This window comes from Mauremys mutica, chromosome 12 (genome assembly GCF_020497125.1).
Source record: "Mauremys mutica isolate MM-2020 ecotype Southern chromosome 12, ASM2049712v1, whole genome shotgun sequence".
Classification (NCBI taxonomy): domain Eukaryota; kingdom Metazoa; phylum Chordata; order Testudines; family Geoemydidae; genus Mauremys; species Mauremys mutica.
This window is the reverse complement of record NC_059083.1, coordinates 25,330,609-25,350,014: the sequence shown is the minus strand read 5'-3', so window position 1 is coordinate 25,350,014 and position 19,406 is coordinate 25,330,609. Positions and strand designations below refer to the sequence as shown.

General features: G+C 54.1%; 2 protein-coding genes across 3 annotated transcripts in view; both read left to right on the top strand.

Moving 5' to 3' along the window:
- Positions 1-19,406, top strand: part of LOC123344867 (zinc finger protein RFP-like) — a 70,531-nt gene that overhangs the window by 4,537 nt on the left and 46,588 nt on the right. The window lies entirely within an intron of this gene.
- Positions 11,620-19,406, top strand: part of LOC123344890 (tripartite motif-containing protein 26-like) — a 41,992-nt gene continuing 34,205 nt past the window's right edge. Inside the window, exon 1 of one of the 2 annotated variants that reach the window (XM_044981385.1) lies at positions 11,620-11,812. The gene's annotated coding sequence lies outside the window, so the exon portion shown is untranslated. Of the gene's footprint in view, positions 11,813-17,612; positions 17,761-19,406 lie in introns of those variants that run through there. The other variant, XM_044981384.1, reaches the window with a different exon arrangement.

Here is a 19,406-nt window from a genome sequence, read left to right as displayed (position 1 = left end):
ACTTCCTAAATCACTTCCCTGGAATCCCCTGTGTGTGTGTGTCAGAGAGGACTGAAATTCTTTTGTCTCTCCCTCCTCTAGGACGTCAGAACCACCTTGAGCAGGTATGTGGCTCCCTCGCACTCCACAATGCTGGGAAAGAGCTTGATGATGAGGGTAGCACCGCATCTCCCCGGGGCTCTACAGCAAAATGTGTGGGGAGATCACGTGTTGGATACAAATCTCTCTGATCAACTCCATCCTGGGGTGCTCACTCTTGTACAGAAGACTCTGGAATTCTCCAGTCAATGGGAAGGACTGACCTCAAGTATTTTCTAGAGATGTCACATCCCTGGGGGACTGGCTGCCTCAGGATTGTGGGGATGGAATATGGGCCTGTCACTGCTGGGTACTGGTCACTATTCAGCCCAGGGCAGTAGTTTTCAAGAGCCTTTCCTCATCCGAGGGCTGTTTGGAGACCTGTGAGAAATGAGCTGGGGAAGGGGTAGTTGGTGTCTCAGTCTAGTTCCTAGAGGCAGATTTCTACAGCACTTCACCTGGGAACCTCCTGACCCTCAGAGCATGGAGGCTAAGGAGCGAATTGGCCATGGAGACTCAATTCCCCTTTGTCCGCAGAGCTGGTCTCTCCAGAGCAGAGTTGAAGAATATTAATGACCTTTGAAGAGAAGGTTGCTTGGACCTGGGTTGTGTTGCATCTGCTCTGAGGCTGGGAGAAGTCGAGGAATTCTAACTCCAGGCCCATTAGAGCAGCGACTCACTAGCCAGAACTTATAATGAGTCACACAGTAAAATATAATCACGTGAAATTGTTTCCCTCCAGGTGTGAGAAGGGGAAGTTCCAGCAGCCAGAGGAGATTTCTCCTGAACTGGAAGAGCGAGTCAGTGGTTTCTCCCAGAAAACGATTGTGCTATCGGAGATTCTGGGGAAGTTCAAAGGTACCTAGAAGGAATCTAGGAATGGAAATTGGGATGAGCCTCTGAGAAGAGAATGGTGCTGATCAATTGGTTCACACTCAGATGATGCTGTTAAAATAAGAAATGACTCAAAGACTTTAAGGCCAGACGGGACCATCATGATCATCCAGTCTGACCAACTGCACACTGCAGGCCACAGAATCTCACCCACCCCCTCCTGCAATTGTCCCCTAACCTCTGGCAAGTTACTGACGTCCTTAAATCATGATCTTAAAACTTCAAGTGTAACTGGTTGAGCACTCAGCAGTGCGGCGCCTCCTGCTGGTCAGTCAGGGAATTAACTTTCCCGCTCCAGAGCGCCCACTGCTAGCCAGTGTCTCTCCTGCCTCAGGCCCCCCCCATGTCCCTCCTGGACCCCAGTGCCCCTTACCTTGGGGTTCTGCCCACAGCAGTACCCCCACACTCTGGGTCTCCTCTCCCAGTGGCATCCCAACCCTCTATACCCACCTTGCCTCAGTGGTTACTGTCAGTCATCTAGCCCCCTTTCTCTGGGGCAGCCTGCAGTCCATAATGTCCACTCATCATTAACAAGGGGGTTGGACCTACTGCCTTTCTAGCCCTAATACCATCCCTGGCCCTTAACAAGGCCTCAGCCTGGGGACTTGCCAGGCCAGAGCTCCCCAGCTCTGCCTGCCCCGCCCCAGCCCTGCTCTGTGTAAGGTACCTTGTGCTCTGCTCCCAGGCAGCCCTGCAGTGAGACTCTTGCCTGCCTAGCTCCCAGCCCTTTGATCAGGGCCAGTTGTGGCCTAATTGGGTGTGGCCCCAGCTGTGGCTGCCTCCCCAGTCAGCCGAGCTCAGCTGCTTTTCACCTTTTACCTCCTTTTATCCCAGAAATAGGGTAACTGCCCCACTACACAAGTTACAGAGAATCCACCATTGACTGTAGTTTAAATCTGCAACTGACCCGCGCCCCGGGCTACAGAGGAAGGAAGGGAAAAAATCCCCAGGCTCTCTGTCAATCTGACTTGTGGGGAAATTCCTTCCCCACCCCAGAGATGATGGTCAGTTGGATACCGAGCATTTTGGCAAGACCCAACAGCCAGACACGTGGCAAAGAATTCTCTATAGCTCAGAGCCCTCCCGGTCTACTGCCCCATCACCAGCCATGGGGCACATTTCTCAAAGGCGATTCCAGCACATCACTGAGCTCTGGTCCCATTTGCAGCTAGTTTCTGCCAAATGGGTTGTAGGGAAGGAGAAAGCCCCTCCCCTATGGTCAGGGATCCCTTCAGCACTGGAGCATCTGGTGCCTCCTCAGCAGCTGCAGGCACAAGGCGTGTTCCTGAGAGGGCTGGGAATGGGGTGGGGGTGGTGAGGGCGGGTGGAAGAGGGAGGGGGTGGAAGAGGGACAGAGGGAGGTGGGCAGTGTGAAGCTGGGCCTCTGACACTCTGCACAGTGGCCAAGACACATTGAGGCCATTGTCACAGGGATGTAGCTCTGTCTGGCTTCAGAACTTCCTCAGCCTGTGCCAAGGTCTGCACCGGCCCCTGCAGCCACTGAACAGCAGAGTCACAAAAGGCCCCTCCCCTCTCTCCTTTTCCCGGTACAGGGGGGAATCGGACCCTTTGAGCCAACCCTCCCCCACCTCAATTTCCACCTTGATAAAATAATTTTACTATTATTTTTATTTCTGCCTATGGAGGACGAGGTCCTGTCGTGCTGCTCTCTGTAGAGGCGCTGAGTAAACAGACCCAACAGCTCACAATTAGAGCCAGAATTTCACAAACTCTGAACATCCCATATTAGTGTTAAAGGGACCCAAGTGGGTAAAGTTACTTTTATTCTAAAGTCTTTGCATGACCTGGGTCTAGGTTACGACAAAAAGGCAGTAAATGAATGAGACAAACCAACTGGAGTCTGAAGGGAGGGAGGGGATGAGGAGGGAAAAGTAAATCTCTTACAGATTGTCTGTCCTGCGATAGTTGTGAGGCTGCAAGGCTGCTGGCTCCTTTGCTAAGAGATGCCTGATTGAGAGGGGAAATAGGTTTCAGACCTTTTTATATTAAATACCTGAGTGTGTCTCTGGGCCTCTCTGTCTGTTTCTCTGTCATAATTATAAAACAGTTTCAGAGTGGGGATGCTCTTATGAATATGAAAGTCTGAAATCTCACCTCCTTCTCCTTTCTCCCCCAAGACACTCTGCCGTCTGAACTGGAGAGAAAAAGGGGAGAATCATTTGGAGCACACAGACAGGGTGAGTCTGCAGGTGAAGATTGCCTTTAAATTTTGAGAAAATTCCAGAGAAAACGTCTTCATGAGATTGTAGCTAAAGTTACCAACCAAACTGACAGCGGCCATGACACACACAGCCCTAAAAATAACACATTAAACGGTAAGGAGATCCAGGGGCCCATGTCTCCCCCCACAATACACACACACTTTTAAAGGTGGGATGACCAGGACACTTTTCAGCATGGGCATAGTTTGGGGGAAGAGGGCCACGTTGCCCCCCCCACACTGCAAGCCTTGGCAGGGGTGGAGCATGGCAGGCAGTGTCTGTGCTTTGGGCAGGGCAGCTGAGCAGCTCCTCTCTGTGTAGTGCAGCCCCTGCCCACAGCACCAATCTCTCCCTGGTGCTGGCCTCTCTCAATGGCCCCACCCCTGCACCTCTTTCCCTGAGGCCCTGGCCAGGCCAGAAACCAGAACCAGGCTGCCATCCAGGGACTGCACTGCGAAGCCCTGGATCCTCCACCTGCCCAGGGTGGTGCACCCCGGGCAGTAGGGACATGGGCTGGGGACTGCTGCCAAAGGCCCATGGACCCATGTCCAGGGCAGGTGGAGAGTCAGGGGCTCTCCATAGCGGGCAAGTCTCTCAGCCTGGCCAGGGGGCAGTGCCTCAATCAGGGCCACGGAGGGGGCGTGGACACACAAACATTCCTGACACCACCCTTAGTGCTGAGTTCATCCCCATTCAGATGAACAGAAACACTCTTAACTGAGTCACACGCGAACAGAGCTCTCTGCCACATCCCTCTGCTTCACCCCGGTGCAGGGGGTCCCCCATCGCTCTTCTCCAACATCCTGCCTTTCCTCTGGGCAGGGCTGGGCTCTCCCATTGGAGCCGCTCCCTGCTTCCTGGATTGGGGAGATGCTCTTCCTGTGAGACTGGCAGCTCCTCCTTTCTCTCTAGGCTGGAGATGGCGCTACCACACCCAGTGCCACCTCCTACTCTCTGGTCTTAAGTGGCTGTTCCCCATTGCTGCACCTTCCTCTCTGTTCCCTGGCCTGGGAGTGGAGGCTGCATTAGGGGAGGGAGCTTCCCTCTGGGGTTTAAAGCTGGTACTGCCACTTCTGCTCCCTCAATAAAAGCTTCTGATGCCTTCCTGGCTGCTGGGAATGGGGCAATACCAGCAGCGGGATGTGGCAGCTGAAGCCTCTGTGATAAATGAGAAACTAATGAAGTGGGACCTGTTACAAAGACTGAGGAGCTGCAGTGACATCTCTGCTCAGTCTCAGGGCTGGTCTACACTGGGGAAGGGGGGTCGATCTGAGATACGCAACTTCAGCTATGTGAATAGCGTAGCTGAAGTCGAGGTATCTTAGATCGATTTACCTCTCGTCCTCATGGCGTGGGATCGACGTCCGCGGCTCCCCCTGTCGACTCTGCTACCGCCGTTTGTGCTGGTGGAGTTCTGGAGTCAACAGGAGCGCGTTCGGGGATCGATATATTGCATCTCAATCGATCGCTACCCGCCGATACAGCGGGTAGTCTAGACGTACCCTCAGGTGTCCAGGACAGAGGCAGTTCCCTGGGATCTGGGACTGTCCCAGCCTGAATGGGGCTGCTGGGGAGCATGAGAAATGGTCCCAGCCTCCCACAGGGCTGAGCTCTGCCCCTAACGCTCTGATTCTCTCTCCAGTGAATGTGACTCTGGATCCAGACACGGCTCATCGCCAACTTGTCCTTTCTGAGGATCGGAAAAGTGTGAGATGGGGAGACACATGCCAGCGACTGCTCGACAACCCTGAGAGATTTGACACTGATCTCTGTGTGCTGGGCTGTGAGGGATTCACCTTGGGGAGACATTGCTGGGAGGTGGAGGTGGGGGGTGGGGGACGCTGGGCTGTGGGGGTGGCCAGAGAGTCTGTGGGGAGGAAGGGACGGATCAGCCATAGCCCTGAGGGGGGGATCTGGGCTGTGGAGCGGTGGGGGGGTCAGTTCTGGGCTCTCACCTCCCCTGGGACCCTCCTGCCCCTGAGCCGGGCCCCCAGCAGGATCCGGGTTTGTCTGGACTGTGACCGGGGGCAGGTGACATTTATCGATGCTGGTGATGAGGCCCCGATCTTCACTTTCCCGCCAGGCTCCGTCCCTGGGGGGAGAATCCGACCCTGGTTCTGTGCGGTGGGATCCCGACTCAGCCTGTGTCCCTGAGAGACGCAGCAGAGGGGGGAACCGAAAATCAGCCTCTCTAGCCTCATGGACCCCAGTCTCTATGACCTTGGAGGACTCCTGTCTACCCAGCCCCCAGCGCCTCATCTATGTCCCCTGGAAGATCCTCCCCCTCCCTCTCTGCAGCTCCAGGGATGAGAGGGGCGGGGGGGTGGGTGAAGAACCCCTGGGGCTGCAGGAGGAGCAGAGGGGCCCTGAGGGGCAGAGGTGGGGGCTGGGAAGGGGGCAGCACTAACAGCCGGGCAGGGGACAGGCAGAGGTGGGTGTGGCAGGGACACAGCGTGAATCAATCAGTGTTTGGAGGGTTGGGGAGAAGCAGCAGCAGCAGGGTGCGGTTTGTACAGATCTGTGTCCTTAGATCTCATTGGGCTCCCAGCCCGGGTTCAGCACGGGGGGAAGGGATAAGATCAGGGAAAGAAGAGAGCAGCCGAGGGGGATGATCTGTGACAGGGAGGCGAGACACAGGGAAATAAACAGGGATGGGAAGTGAGGCTAGAACAATAATGAATAGAAAAGGACAGTATGGAAGGAAAGGGAACGTGAGCGGGACGGGGAGATTTATTACATGTTACTGAAAGTGAGACTGTAACTCAGTCCTGCACAACATATGCAGCCGGCGGAGCCTCACTGTGCTGCCCACGGGGGGATTCTGAATCCCCCGCAGCGGAGGGAAGCCCAGAGCCCTTTGAATCCCGGCCCGCAGCCGCTGATTGCCCCCTCCACGGACCCCTGCCCTAACTGCCCCTCAGGACTCCCACTCCCACTCTCCAACAAAAGAATAATAAAGGCACCTCAACTTTTCCTCATTTATGGAGGACAGTCTTATAATATGCATCCAGATATCCTCCAATCACACAAGCTGAAAATTATTCCACTTTACTGCAGCTCTGTAACCATATGGGAACCAATCCTGTCTGTGTTTTGTGCACATCCAAAATTCCTGCTGAATGACCCACCCTGGGAGCGAGTTACCAGTGACCCAGGGCTGGGGCAGCAGGAGGTGGGGGGGGCACTGGTGGGGGGGAGTCCAGGGCTGGGGCAGCAGCGGGCTGGGGGGAGGGCACTGGTGGGGAAGAAAGGGGGAAGCCCAGCGCTGGGGCAGCAGGGGGTGTGGGTGGGGAGAGAGCCCAGGACTGGGGCAGCAGGGGGGTACAGGGGGGAGCCCAGGGCTGGGACCGGGGGCAGCCACATTTTTTTGCTTGAGGCAGCAAAAAACCTAGAGCCGGCCCTGCCCAGGAGGTGAGGGGCAGAGAGAGATGAGAAAAAGGACATGGGTGGGAAGCAAGAAGGAGGAAACATTGGGAAGGTGGGAAGCAAGGACTTAGAAAAGAAACAAGAGCGAGAGAAAGGGGCAGGGAGAGCGATAGGAAAGAAGAGGGGGTAAAACTCCCCACTGCTTGTGAGTCCCATCTACCTTCTTCCCACAGCCATCAATGGCCCTCAGCTTCCAAGCAGGCACTAAGCCGGGGTGAGGCACAGAGTGAACACAGTGTCTTTACACAGGGGTGTCAGTGAAGACAGCTTGTAGCTGAGTGTAATGATTTTAATACACTGTAATTCATGGTAATGTAATGCTGTAGTTCACTGCTACTTTAATAATGACATTGCTGTGACACCAGTGATAGACACACATTCAATAACTAGAGTATGAGCCGGGCACCCCTGACCCCATCCCCCACAGCCCTGACCCCCAGCTTCGAGCCCAGCCCCTCTGAGCTGGGCACCCTCCGACCCCATTCCCCCCACAGCCCTGACCCCCAGCTCTGAGCCCACCCCCTCTGAGCCGGGCACCCCCCCGACCCCATCCCCCACAGCCCTGACCCCCAGCTCCGAGCCCAGCCCCTCTGAGCTGGGCACCCTCTGACCCTATTCCCCCCACAGCCCTGACCCCCAGCTCTGAGCCCAGCCCCTCTGAGCCGGGCACCCCCGACCCCATCCCCCACAGCCCTGACTCCCAGCTCCGAGCCCAGCCCCTCAGAGCCGGGCACCCCCCGACCCCATCCCCCCCAGCCCTGACCCCCAGCTCTGAGCCCAGCCCCCAGAGCCGGGCACCCTCCGACCCCATCCCCCACAGCCCTGATCCCCAGCTCCGAGCCCAGCCCCTCTGAGCTGGGCACCCCCCTGACCCCATTCCCCCCACAGCCCTGACCCCCATCTCTGAGCCCAGCCCCTCTGAGCTGGGCACCCCCCTGACCCCATTCCCCCCACAGCCCTGACCCCCAGCTCCGAGCCCAGCCCCTCTGAGCCAGACAATCGCCGACCTCATCTCCCCCCAGTCCTGAGCCGGGCACCCCCCAACCCAGAGCCCAGCTCCCCACCCAGCCCTGGGCAACAGCAGCACCACCCCCAGGCGACAGCCCATTAGCACCAACCATCACCATCACCCAGCAACAGCCCATTATGTAATTGCAAATGTATACAGACCAGTAAAGCATTTAATGTTTTTAAATCATGTATTTGGTGTATTTTCAAATTATTACAAACTGATTTTTTAATGTATTTCACTAGTTATTTTTTACATTTCCAAATACATGTTACTATAGTATTGCAACTTTTTTTTATGGAAGGGGCCCCCGAAATTGCTTTGCCCCAGGCCCCCTGAATCCTCTGGGCGGCCCTGCCCAGTGTGTGTGAGGAGCCGGGGAGGGAGGGAAACGGGGTCCCCTGGAGCCGAGCCCGGGCTGCGATGGCGGCGAGGGGCTCCTGGAGTGTGTGAGGAGGTGAGTGGCCGGCTGGGTTCGTTGGTGCTGAGCAGGTAGCCCCGCAGCCGGAGATCCTCGCCTTCCCTCCTGCTGGGGCTGGGCCAGGGCACCGTGAGGCTGAAGAGCAGCAGGTCCAGGGGGGCTCTCCAGGTTCTCGGCCGCCAGCATGTCAGGGGTGAGGGCTTTGAGCGCGAACTGATCCACCTTGGCCACCAGCAGTGCTGCGAAGCCCAGGGAGGGGGCTGTGTTCTTCGCGCCACCCCGTAGCCGCGCCGCCACCTGGAAGTACTCCCGCTCCGTGCTGCCCTGCAGCTCCACCCGCTTGGGAACAGAGTCGCAGCTGGGCCAGGGCTCGGCTGCAGTGTGCTGGTAGCGGATCCCACGTTTGGGGGGGAGCCCAGTGCTGGAGCAGCAGGGGGTGTGAGTGGGGGGGCACCGGTGGGCAGCAGGGGGAGCTCATGTCTGGGGGCGGGGGGCAGCCAAAAATTTTTTTGCTTGGTGCGGCAAAAAACCTAGAGCCGGCCCTGCCTCCAGTCACGGCAGCTGCCATTGCCTGGTAGTGATGGTGGTGGCTGGGAGCCCCAGGCCCTTTGAAATCGCCCCAGCAGGCTGCAGGGCTCCTAGGCACATGCGCTGGATGGGTGCAGTGACACATTAGGGGAAGGAAAAGTCCTAGACCCCGGTAGGAGCCGCACTGAGCAGGGGTGGGGAGAAGCAGCCCAGGACACTTGCTGCTGGGTGGGGGCAGTGGAAGTCCCGGACTGCGACAAAAGCCATGCAGGGTGGATGGGAGAAGCCCTGTACCCCAGCAGCAGCCACACTGGGTGGAGGGGGAGAAAAAGAAGCCCATGACCCCGACGGAGGATGGGCTGACGCCCCACCCCCACGGAGCTGGCCTGAGCCCCTCCACCTACTGTGCCCCCTGCGTGGAGCCCAAACTACTCACCTTGGTATCTCCATTTCCCCCATCACCACACAGCCATGAAGGGATTCAGCCTAGGAGGCAGGGTCAGCATTAGCCCCATTTGGCAGATGGGATCTAGGGTACACAGAGGTGAAGTGACTTTCCCAAGGCTAAGCAGGGAGTCAGTGGCAGAGCAGAGAACCAAACCCGGGACACCTGAGCCCCAGGCCTGTGCCTGAACCACTAGGCCACCCTTCCTACCTGAGCAGGGGCAACCTCCTCTGCGGGCACTGGACAGAGCTCCCAGGGGGTGGGGAGCAGAGAGAGATGAGAAAAAGGACACGGGTGGGAAGCAAGAAGGGGAAACATCAGGAAGATGGGGAGCAAGGACTTAGGAAAGAAACAAGAGGGAGGGAAAGGGGCAGGGAGCAGAGAAAAGAGGAAGGGAGCGGGGAAAGACTCCCCACTGCTTGTGAGTCCCATCCACCTTTTTCCCAACAGTGGCCCTCAGCTCCCAAGCAGGCGCTAAGCCAGGGTGAGGCACAGAGTGAACACAGTGTCTTTACACAGGGGTGTCAGTGCAGGCAGCTTGTAGCTGAGTGTAATGATTTTAACAGACTGTAATTCATGGTAATGTAATGCTGTAGTTCATTACTATTTTAATAATGACATTGCTGTGATACCAGTGATAGACACACATTCAATAACTAGAATATGAAGGAAGTGTGTGTATAAATATGCTGGAAATTGCCATTTTGGATGGGGAGATTGAGCCAAACACACACACCTCACCCTTAAAGCAGGAGGGGCAGAAAGGAGTTGGCAGTGGGCAGGAGGCGCTTGTGGGAGGGAACCTAGGGGGCAGAGCGGGGGAGGAAGAGGTGGAGTGCGGTGAAGTGGGGGCTTGGCCTTTGGGAAGGGGACAGAGCCGAGAGGGGGCACCCACCGGCAAAACCAAAATTCAGCACCTATGGCACATGGGGTGATGATACCAGCGGTGGCGGCGAAGGCAGCCGGGGGGCATATGGAAGGCCTGGCCATGCCGGAAGAGTGCGCCCAGCAGCACAGCTGGCAGCTCGCTGGGCACCAGCCAGCACAGGCGCAGCACCACCCAAATGTCAGGTGGATGGGTCCACATGGGCGCAGCTTGTGCATGTGGGCACCAGTGGGGGCCCATTGACTGTTCTGCCCTGGGGCCCGGAATTGCTGTTGTTAGGCTGGGGGGGACTCTGCTCATGTCCTGCTTGGGGCCCACAGCCCAGCTCCCTGTGCGTTCCCATAGCTTGTCCTCTGTGTTTGTTCCCCTTTCTGTTCACTGTGCTGGTTTAGATCAACGATGACACGCATTTAGGGGGCTTCCCTTGGGTAACAGAGAGATTTACGCTCTGAATTCTCACTGGCACGGTGCTTTAAAAATCTTAAGCAGGCCAGCCCCCCACAATCATGAGGTTTAATAAGAACAATATAGTAAGTATTAGTATTATTTTATTTGCCTTTTGGTGTCTCAGAGCTTTAGACTGCACTGCGGTGAACTTTTTAAGTGTTTCTCTGCAACAAAGAGAACTAGATACTTCCTTTGTTTAGAAAGCAAAAGCCAAGAGTCTCACCTCCTCACATGCTTCCAGGAGCTGGGGCTTCATCAAACACAACAAATATCACAAGACTCATGATAAAATCATGAAAGTTGGTGATGCTGCAGCCCATTTCTACTGGGACAAGCAGCGTTAGTGTAAACGAGAATCGTGTCTTGAAAACACTGATTCCAGCTTAACCCAGCTTTTAGCCTGAGAGTTTATCATCACAAGGCTTGGAAGAATGAGCTTTTATTCATAAATGTTGGCAAACGTTGCTTTTGCTGCCTACACACATATCAATGAAAAATATTTCAATTGATAAATGAAAATTACAGATATGCAAAGGCTGCTTGAGAACTTATTCGAGTTTGACTGAAGGACAGTGACTCTGCATCTTTTGACAGGTGACATGACCATCTGTGTTTTCATGGTTATAAAGCTTCAGCTTTTTGAATCTTGGTGTCTGCTGCCATTAAATCTTTGGAGTCTGACTTGCAATTGATGCATCCCCCATAATTTCCCACAACTGTGAAAACTGAAATTGAGAACAATTGGAAGGAAATGCTAAACCCAGAGTTTTGTGCAAGTGTGAAAATTTAACTAATTGAATATTGAAAAATGCTTAAAACCAGCTGCAATACTAGCTGTGTATGTGTGTATATATATATATATATAAAATGAATTCTGCCAAGCTTGACTATTTTTCCTTAGACACACACACACTGCTTCTTCAAGGGCACCGCGATAAGGGGATGCCCCTCAGCCACAGGGCCCTGGGGCACATGTCACATAAACGCCCGCAGGCTGCAATGTTCCCGGGGGCTCCTCCCCGCCCAGCAGCAGCCGAGTCAGTCCCAGGAAGGGAAACACCCGGCGGCTGCTGCAGGAGCTGCCAAGGCAGAGCCCGGCCGGCCTCGCGCAGCTTCTCGCATGCAGCGAATGTTGCCAGTTCTGGGGCTGCTTTTTAGGTTGGGTGTTTTTTAAATTCCCTCCCGAGAGCGTGATTGGCTCCCGGTTACCCAATCGGCTTTAAAAAAGCTTTAAAGGGGCGTTACTGCGCCTGCGCGATTTTTGGTTTCGCTTTCGGGATCTTCCGCTGCTGCTGGCCCCGTTCCTCGCTCCTCCTGCGGCGCCACGTGGCTGCTGCGGGCGCCTGGCTCGGGTGCGGGGGCCTTGACTTGCTCGTTTGGGGGCTGCCGACTGCCCCCCCCCCCGTCTCCCTCCTGCGCTCACCACCAGCCCGTGTCTGCCGCTGGCTCCCTGCAGGTGGGTTGTTGGTTGCAGGGGTTGTGGTTTGGGGGGAAGGGAATAGCAGTAGCTGCAGCGTTGATTTACCTGCCTTTGTCCTGCTCGCCTGGCAGTTACAGTCAGGGCCGGCTTTAGGAAGGGCCCGGCCTAATTCAAACATTTTCGGAGGGGTCCTGGCAGGGGTGACTTGGAAATTTTTTTTTGCTGAAGTTATTAAAAAACCCACCTATGGTTACCCTGAATCCGGTGATGTTTTTCACACACCCCCTGGCATCCAGCTGTGCGCCCAAGTGCATCCCAGGCACAGGCTGCAGGGCAATGCTGGGGCGGGGGGGGGGGGGGGAAGTCAGAAGCACAGGACAGTGATGTGGGATGAGGCTGAAAATGCCCCCAGCTGGGCTGGTGCCAGAGTCCTGGCTGGGCTGGGTCTGTTCTCTGTGGGGCTCCTGCAGCAGATGCATGCGAGCGGCCGCCCCTGTGCGCCCCCCGGCTTCCCTGCGATACCTAGGGTCGGCCCAGTGCTGCTTTCTTCTTTTATTATTATTATTATTATTATTTATTAAAAGCTCAGATCTGTGTGTGTTAAGTCAGTTCAGAGTGGGGATGCTCTATAATTACGAAAGCAGGAAATCTGTCTCCCCAGCCCCAGTTAACCAGATAAAGCACAAGAGAGTTCAGATCATGTAGCACAAAATGATCAACCTAACTGCAGTGCCTCTCACTAGCTCACCCTTCACTTGGGGAGTCCTGGGGGCCATCTGGGCTCAGGAAAAGCAGGCAGGGCCCCCGGCCTCATGAGCCTGCTGCATGCTGGGAGATTTTGTTCTCTCCTTCTGAGTTGGAGACAAAGAGCGGGATCCATGAAGGGGCTCAGGTATTACAAAGCTGAATGTCACTGGGTCTAAATTGCAGCCACCTAGAAAGTCACTGGAACCACACCGTGAGCCACAAAGCCTGAGTGTTGGGGAGATGTAAGTGCCAGAAGCCAGCGTGCCAGGCAGGGAGCTGCCTAAGCCAGCCAATGGGAGATGCTGACCAGAGGGATGTTGTATAGGGAGTCTAGGCCCCTCACTCAGCTTTGTGGGTTGCAGGGCTGTTCCTGTGACTCTCTAGGCCCATAGTATCTTGATCAATTTTGTTCCTGATGTAAAATCCCCAAAACACAGAGCAACTTTTCTCCTCTTAGAATCAAATGTGAAGCTGTTTGGGGAGTTTGAAGAAAGAGGGAGATGAGAATATGGTGTTTAACTAGAGTGGGGAGAAGGAAAATCCAGGAACTGCTGGTAGGTGCCATTGTTACTCACCAATACATCTGCACAGGGACGTTATCAATGCTCAGATCTCTGTGAGTAAGACCAGAATAACAGCGAGTAACGTGCTCCCCCATGTGAGAGACAATTTGTTTCCTCTGAGCAATATAATTTCTGTTCTAGCTTAATGAAAATGAAACAGGAGAATTGAGGAAATTATATTTCCTTACTGAATAGTCCAAATAGTTTTCTTTAAAACATGAACAGTCTCTATTAGAGATCTCTATTCCTCTGCAGCTAAAGCCCTCCATAATTACAGCGTGTTGACATTTTTCACACAGGATCGTCTCTCACCTGAAATTGTGGCTTCAGCCAAAGCAGGATTTTTATGACATCATTCTGGATTCTACAGGGTTTGGCCCCACAGGTTTTCTGCTGCCTGTCTTCTGCTTGGAGGATCCTTCTGGGGTTTACATGTGAGGCAGGTGTCTGGACACCTAGTGAGGCAGCAGTTCCCAGGCCCAGAAACAGAAATTTAGGAACCTTAGGGGATTTTACCATAGAAATGAACTCGGCGTTGAGTGAGTTTAGGTGCCTGTAGAGTTAAAGGCCCCCAGGCAGAGGTTTTCTGGATTTCAGTGGGGCGGGAAGAGGCAGGGTGGAGTGGGGGAAGGAAGAAGCGGGTTGGGAGTGAGGCCTTTGGGGAAGGGAGGGAGTGGGGTCAGGGCCTGGGACAGAGGGGAGGTCAATCACCCCTTGGGAATTTAGAAACTTGACACCTCTGGCAGCAGAGCAGTGTCACGATCTGAGCAGGGGGCAGAAATGTACTGACCAGGGGAGATCAAGCAACTGTAGGTAGCAGCAGAAGAGGAGCTGCAGGGGAAAAATCGGGGGTGGGGGGTGGGAGCCGGGATTAAACTCCTTCCATAGCCTGCACCCTACTGCACCCAAACTCCCACCCAGAGCTTGCACCCCAAACCCCTTCTCCAGGCCTGGTGCAACCATTTAGGCGACCTAGGCGGTCCCCTAGGACACTAGCATTTGGGGGGCAGCATTTTCTTCGGCAGCGACCACAGCGGCCGGATCTTTGGCTGACTCGGTCGCCGCCGGCATTTAGGCACAGGGAGCTGGGGCAGGGGAGTGCGGGAAGGGCCGCCTGCAGCAAGTAAGAAGGGAGGGGTGGCACTCAGGGGAACTCCCCGGCCCAGCTCACCCCTGCTCCGTCTCCTCCCCGAGCACGCCATCGCTGCTTCACTTCTCCTGCCTCCCAGGCTTGCGGCACCTAAGCTGATTGGCGCCGCAAGCGTGGGAGGCAGGAGAAGTGAAGCAGCGACGGTGTGCTCGGGGTACCCGTGCTCGTGCACGGAGCAGAGGTGAGCTGGGGTGGCGGGTGGTGCCTCACGGTGGGGGGTGGGGAGCTGCCATAGGGTGGGCCCTCAGGGCAGAGGGGGGGTGCCTCAGGATGGGGGCTCGGGGACGGGGGAGGGCGCAAGGTGGAAGTCTCGCCTAGGGTGCAAAACATCCTTGCACTGGCCCTGCCCCTCTCACAGTGCTCAGGAGGGGGTAAGTCCTCTGGCTGGGGGTGCAGGCTCCAGGGAGGGCCAGAAACAAGGGATTCAGGGGCAGGAGGGGGCTCCAGGCTGGGGCAGGCCAACTCTGGGGTGGGGCCAGAGCTGAGAGGTTTGGGATGTAGGAGGGGCCTCCAGGCTGTGGCCGAGGGGATTGGAGAGCAGGGTGGGAGGAGTTGCAGGCTCTGGAGTTGGAAATGACGGCTTAGGAAGGAGCACTGTGGAAAGGGATCTGGGGGTCATAGTGGATCACAAGCTAAATATGAGTCAACAGTGTAACACTGTTGCAAAAAAAGCAAACGTCATGAGAAATAATTCTTCCGCTCTACTCCACACTGATTAGGCCTCAGCTGGGGTATTGTGTCCAGTTCTGGGTACCACATTTCAGGAAAGATGAGGACAAACTGGAAAAAGTCCAGAGAAGAGCAACAAAAATCATTAAAGGTCTAAAAAACATGGCCAATGAGGGAAGATTGTTTAGTCTGGAAAAGAGAAGACCGAGTGGGGACATGATCACAGTTTTCAAGTCCCTAAAAGGTTGTTACAAGGAGGAGGGAGGTAAATTGTTCTCATTAACCTCTGAGGATAGGACAAGAAGCAATGGGCTTAAATTGCAGCAAAGGAGGTTTAGGTTGAACATTAGGAAAAACTTCCTAACTGTCAGGGTGGTTAAGCACTGGAATAAATTGCCTAGGGAGGTTGTCGAATCTCCTTCATTGGAGATTTTTAAGAGCAGGTTAGACAAACACCTGTCAGGGATGGTCAAGATCAGAGGTTCTCAACCTTTTTCTTTCTGAGGCTCCCCCAACGTGCTATAAAAACTCCATGGCTCACTTGTGCCACAATAACTGGTTTTCTGCATATAAAAGCTGGAGTCGGTGTTAGCGGGTAGCAAGCAGGGCAGTTGCCTGGGGCCCCATGCCAAATTAGGTGCCTAAACTCCTGTTTAAAAAAAAAAAAGAATGAGGAGAGAGAAGCCCCTGGGGTTACGTCTACACAGTCCATGGCTCTGAGCCTCCCGCCTGGGTCGACAAACTGGCGCTTGCACAAGTGCTCTAAAACAGCTGTGTAGGCAGCATGTTGAAGTTGGGGGGACCTGAAGCAGAGGGGTCCCACATCTCAGGGGAGTGCCCTAAGTACTGGGATAAAAGTTATGAGGGAGGCTCCTCCTCTCTCCCTTTCTTCTTATCTCCCTCCTGCCCCCAGGTGTTTTGTGTGAACTTGCCTGCAAGGCCTGATCCTTTAGGCGTACTCACAGGACGCTACCAGACAGGGCCCCACCCATTGGCAGTGGGTAGGGGAGACTGAGGGAGGCTGAGTTTCCCCAAATGGCCAGGCATGGCCCCACCCATACTCCACCTACCAGGGCCCCGCTTTGGCAGAGCCACTGGGCTCCAGGGCCTCAGGGTGGGGGCCGCAGCACTGCCACCTGCCCCAGCGTATGGTGGGGGTGGTGCTGCGGGCACTAACCAGCCTGGGATGGGTGTTGGCAGCTGGGGTGGGGAGAGGCTCCAGGCTCCTGGAAGTGGTGGCATTTGGCCGGAAGGAGTGGGGCTGGGGGCTAGCCTCCCCCAGCCACAGGGTCACGAGCTGCCCATGACCCCACCCATGACTTAGGCAGTGATCCCGAGTTTATGGATCATTCTAGGACTTAGCCTGGTTGCCAAGAGGGAGACAGCAAAGCAGGTGCCCAGAGCTCATACCATAGGTGCTGAGGGAACTTTTTTTACAAGAACAGAGGCACTGAGTCAGGAGTGCTGGAGTCTGTGCAGAAGTGGGGGCGTCACTGGCACCCGAACCCTGGTTCCATTCCCTGCTCCTCCTCCCACCACCGAGGTGCTGCCCAGGCCAGAAACCAGAGCTCAGCAGTGGTAAGAGCCACCTCGGGAGTCTGGGCTTCTGTGGGGAGCCCCAGACACTCTGTTACCCTCACAAAATTCTCTGTTACTCTCACACTCTAGGGGCACCCACTCATTCCTAGGGCTCAGGCGTAACCTTACACTCTGCAGGTGTGTGGGGTCTTTTTCCAGTGAAAGAGCCTTACACAGTAATATCCTACATAACCTCTATTTATTAACAATCACCAGAACTGAATACACACGCTAAGCATACAATGCTCCCCACTCCCCAAAAGACAGATGAACTTTTCTTGGTGGCCAGTCAGGATCAGGTCCATCTGGGGGACTCCAGTTTCTGCATGGTGTCATTGGCAGAGTGCTGAGGTCTGGCAGCTCTGATCTTTGGGGCCGTGTCCTGGAGTTGGCTCCCCAAAGAACTTCCTTTTGGACCCCAGTTTATATAGTGAAACCTGAGTCCTGCTTAGCTCTACCTTAACCAATCATTTTAGTAACATTTTACTAACCAATCCTAACATAGTGTAACAAAATTCTCTAACCAATCATACCACCTTAACTGATTTACAGCTAGCAAAATTAATTATACAACAAAAACTATCAAACAACCAGACAAAGACCCTCCAGACAAACAATAGGGAAGTGGGGACCATAAAGACAAAACAATAAAGAAATGAGGATTTCACAACTACAGCTGTTGATATCATTCTGTCTGACAAGAAATTACTTATCAAACTAAGTTGTCTTTAACCATCTTAAGATCTGTTTCCTTATCTGGTGACAGCGGGGGCCATTAGGACAGGGCCTCCTTCTTAACAGCCCGATATTATATTGTTTGAATGTCATTAAGATGGAATGTAAGGATGTGACTTCCTGCTTCTCAGCTAACGGCTGCTGCTCTTCTAATCTGGCTGCAGACGAAGACCTTAGGCTTTAGGCCTTACAATAAGGCTACAGAAAAAGGCCTGATCCTTACAACTCCACTGCCCTGGGCAGATTCCAAGATGCCTGAGAGCAGCCCTTGACCTTTGTCCCTGCACCTCGGGGCATGTGGAGGATATGGGGCTCCCGACAGCAGCCCAGGCTCCCTGGGCAGCTCTTACCACAGCCCAGCTCTGGCTCCCAGCCTGGCCAGGGGACAGGACCTTGTGGGAAGAGGAGGAACAGTGGGCAGGGCGTGATCAGCTCCTCCACTGCGAATCGCAGCCCCTGCCTCTGCTGCTTCGTGACCATATTAAAAAGTGAAGAGACCATGGCCCCCCTGGACCCTCCTGGATCTGGCACCACTGCACTGAGTGAGGCTTTGGCTACACTTACACTTCAAAGCGCTGCCGCGGCAGCGCTTTGAAGCCCTAAGTGTAGTCAAAGCGCCAGCGCTGGGAGAAAGCTCTCCCAGCGCTGTCCGTACTCCACCTCCCTGTGGGGAATAACGTACAGCGCTGGGAGCCACGCTCCCAGCGCTGGGGCTTTGACCACACTGGCGCTTTGCAGCGCCGCAATTTGCAGCGCTGGAGAGGGTGTGTTTTCACACCCTGCTGCAGCGCTGCAAATTTGTAAGTGTAGCCAAGCCCTGAGTTTAGGCACCTATAGGATTCATTGGGAATTTTTGGCATTGAAGTGTTTCTGAAACTGACACTTAAGCATCTTAAACGGGGACTTTGGTACCTAACTGATTGTGTGTATCCAGGGTAACATTGTTATCCCATGGGCAAGTTCACGTTGCCTTGTATTTTTTGTGGCTGCAGAGCTATGGAGTAGAACAGGGGTAGGCAACCTATGGCACGTGTGCCAAAGGCGGCACACAAGCTGATTTTCAGTGGCACTCACACTGCCAGAGTCCTGGCCACCGGTCCGGGGGGCTCTGCATTTTAATTTAATTTTAAATGAAGCTTCTTAAACATTTAAAAACCTTGTTTACTTTACATATAACAATAGTTTAGTTATATATGATAGATTTATAGAAAGAGACCTTCTAAAAATGTTAAAAAGTATGACTGGCACGCGAAACCTTAAATTAGAGTGAATAAATGAAGACTCAGCACAGCACTTCTGAAAGGTTGCTGACCCCTGGAATAGAGGATAGCAGGGGTGATTTATGGTTCTGTGTTTGGGGAAGGTCTGATGACATGCCTGTGAAAGAGGCAGTGTAACATATTCCGAGACAGATTGTTCTCTGCCGTGTGAAAAGCCTCATTTTCATGAGCAAATCTGCGGGCATGGTTAACCCATGGAAATTATTTTTCATCACTACTTTTGAACAAAATTATTTTTGTTTCATTTTTACAATTCTGTTTTTTAATGAATCAACTGAAAAGAATGTCTTTCATAAAACAAATGGAATGGAATAAAAACTAACATTTTAGTTATTTATTTATTTGTATTTTTCCACTATCTACATAGCAGAGAGAACAGAAGCCCAGAGATCCCAGCAGCCATGGCCTCAGGGACTCCTGTACGGGAAATCCAAGAGGAAACCAACTGTCCCATCTGCCTGGAATATCTGACGGACCCAGTCACCATACAGTGCGGGCACAACTTCTGCCGAGGCTGCATCTCTCAGTACTGTGAGACATGGACAGAGGGGGACTATGACCCCTTGTGCTGCCCCAGCTGCAGAGCCCGAATCCCAAAAGGGTCTCTCCGGAATAACTATCAGCTAGCAAATATAGTGGAAAAAATCAAACAAATGGATTTCAAACGAGGAAAAGAGAATCTGTGTGAGAGACACGGCAAAGCCCTGGATCTGTTCTGTGAAGAGGACGGGGAAGCCGTGTGTGTGGTTTGTGAGAGATCCCTGGAGCACAGATCTCACACGGTGCTTCTCATGGATGATGCTGCCCAGAAATACAAGGTAGGACACACTGTGGATCCGGGTTAATTCAATTCTTTCCTTTTCAGACTCAGTCTCTCAGAACCACAGAATCTCCTAATTTCCCAGATT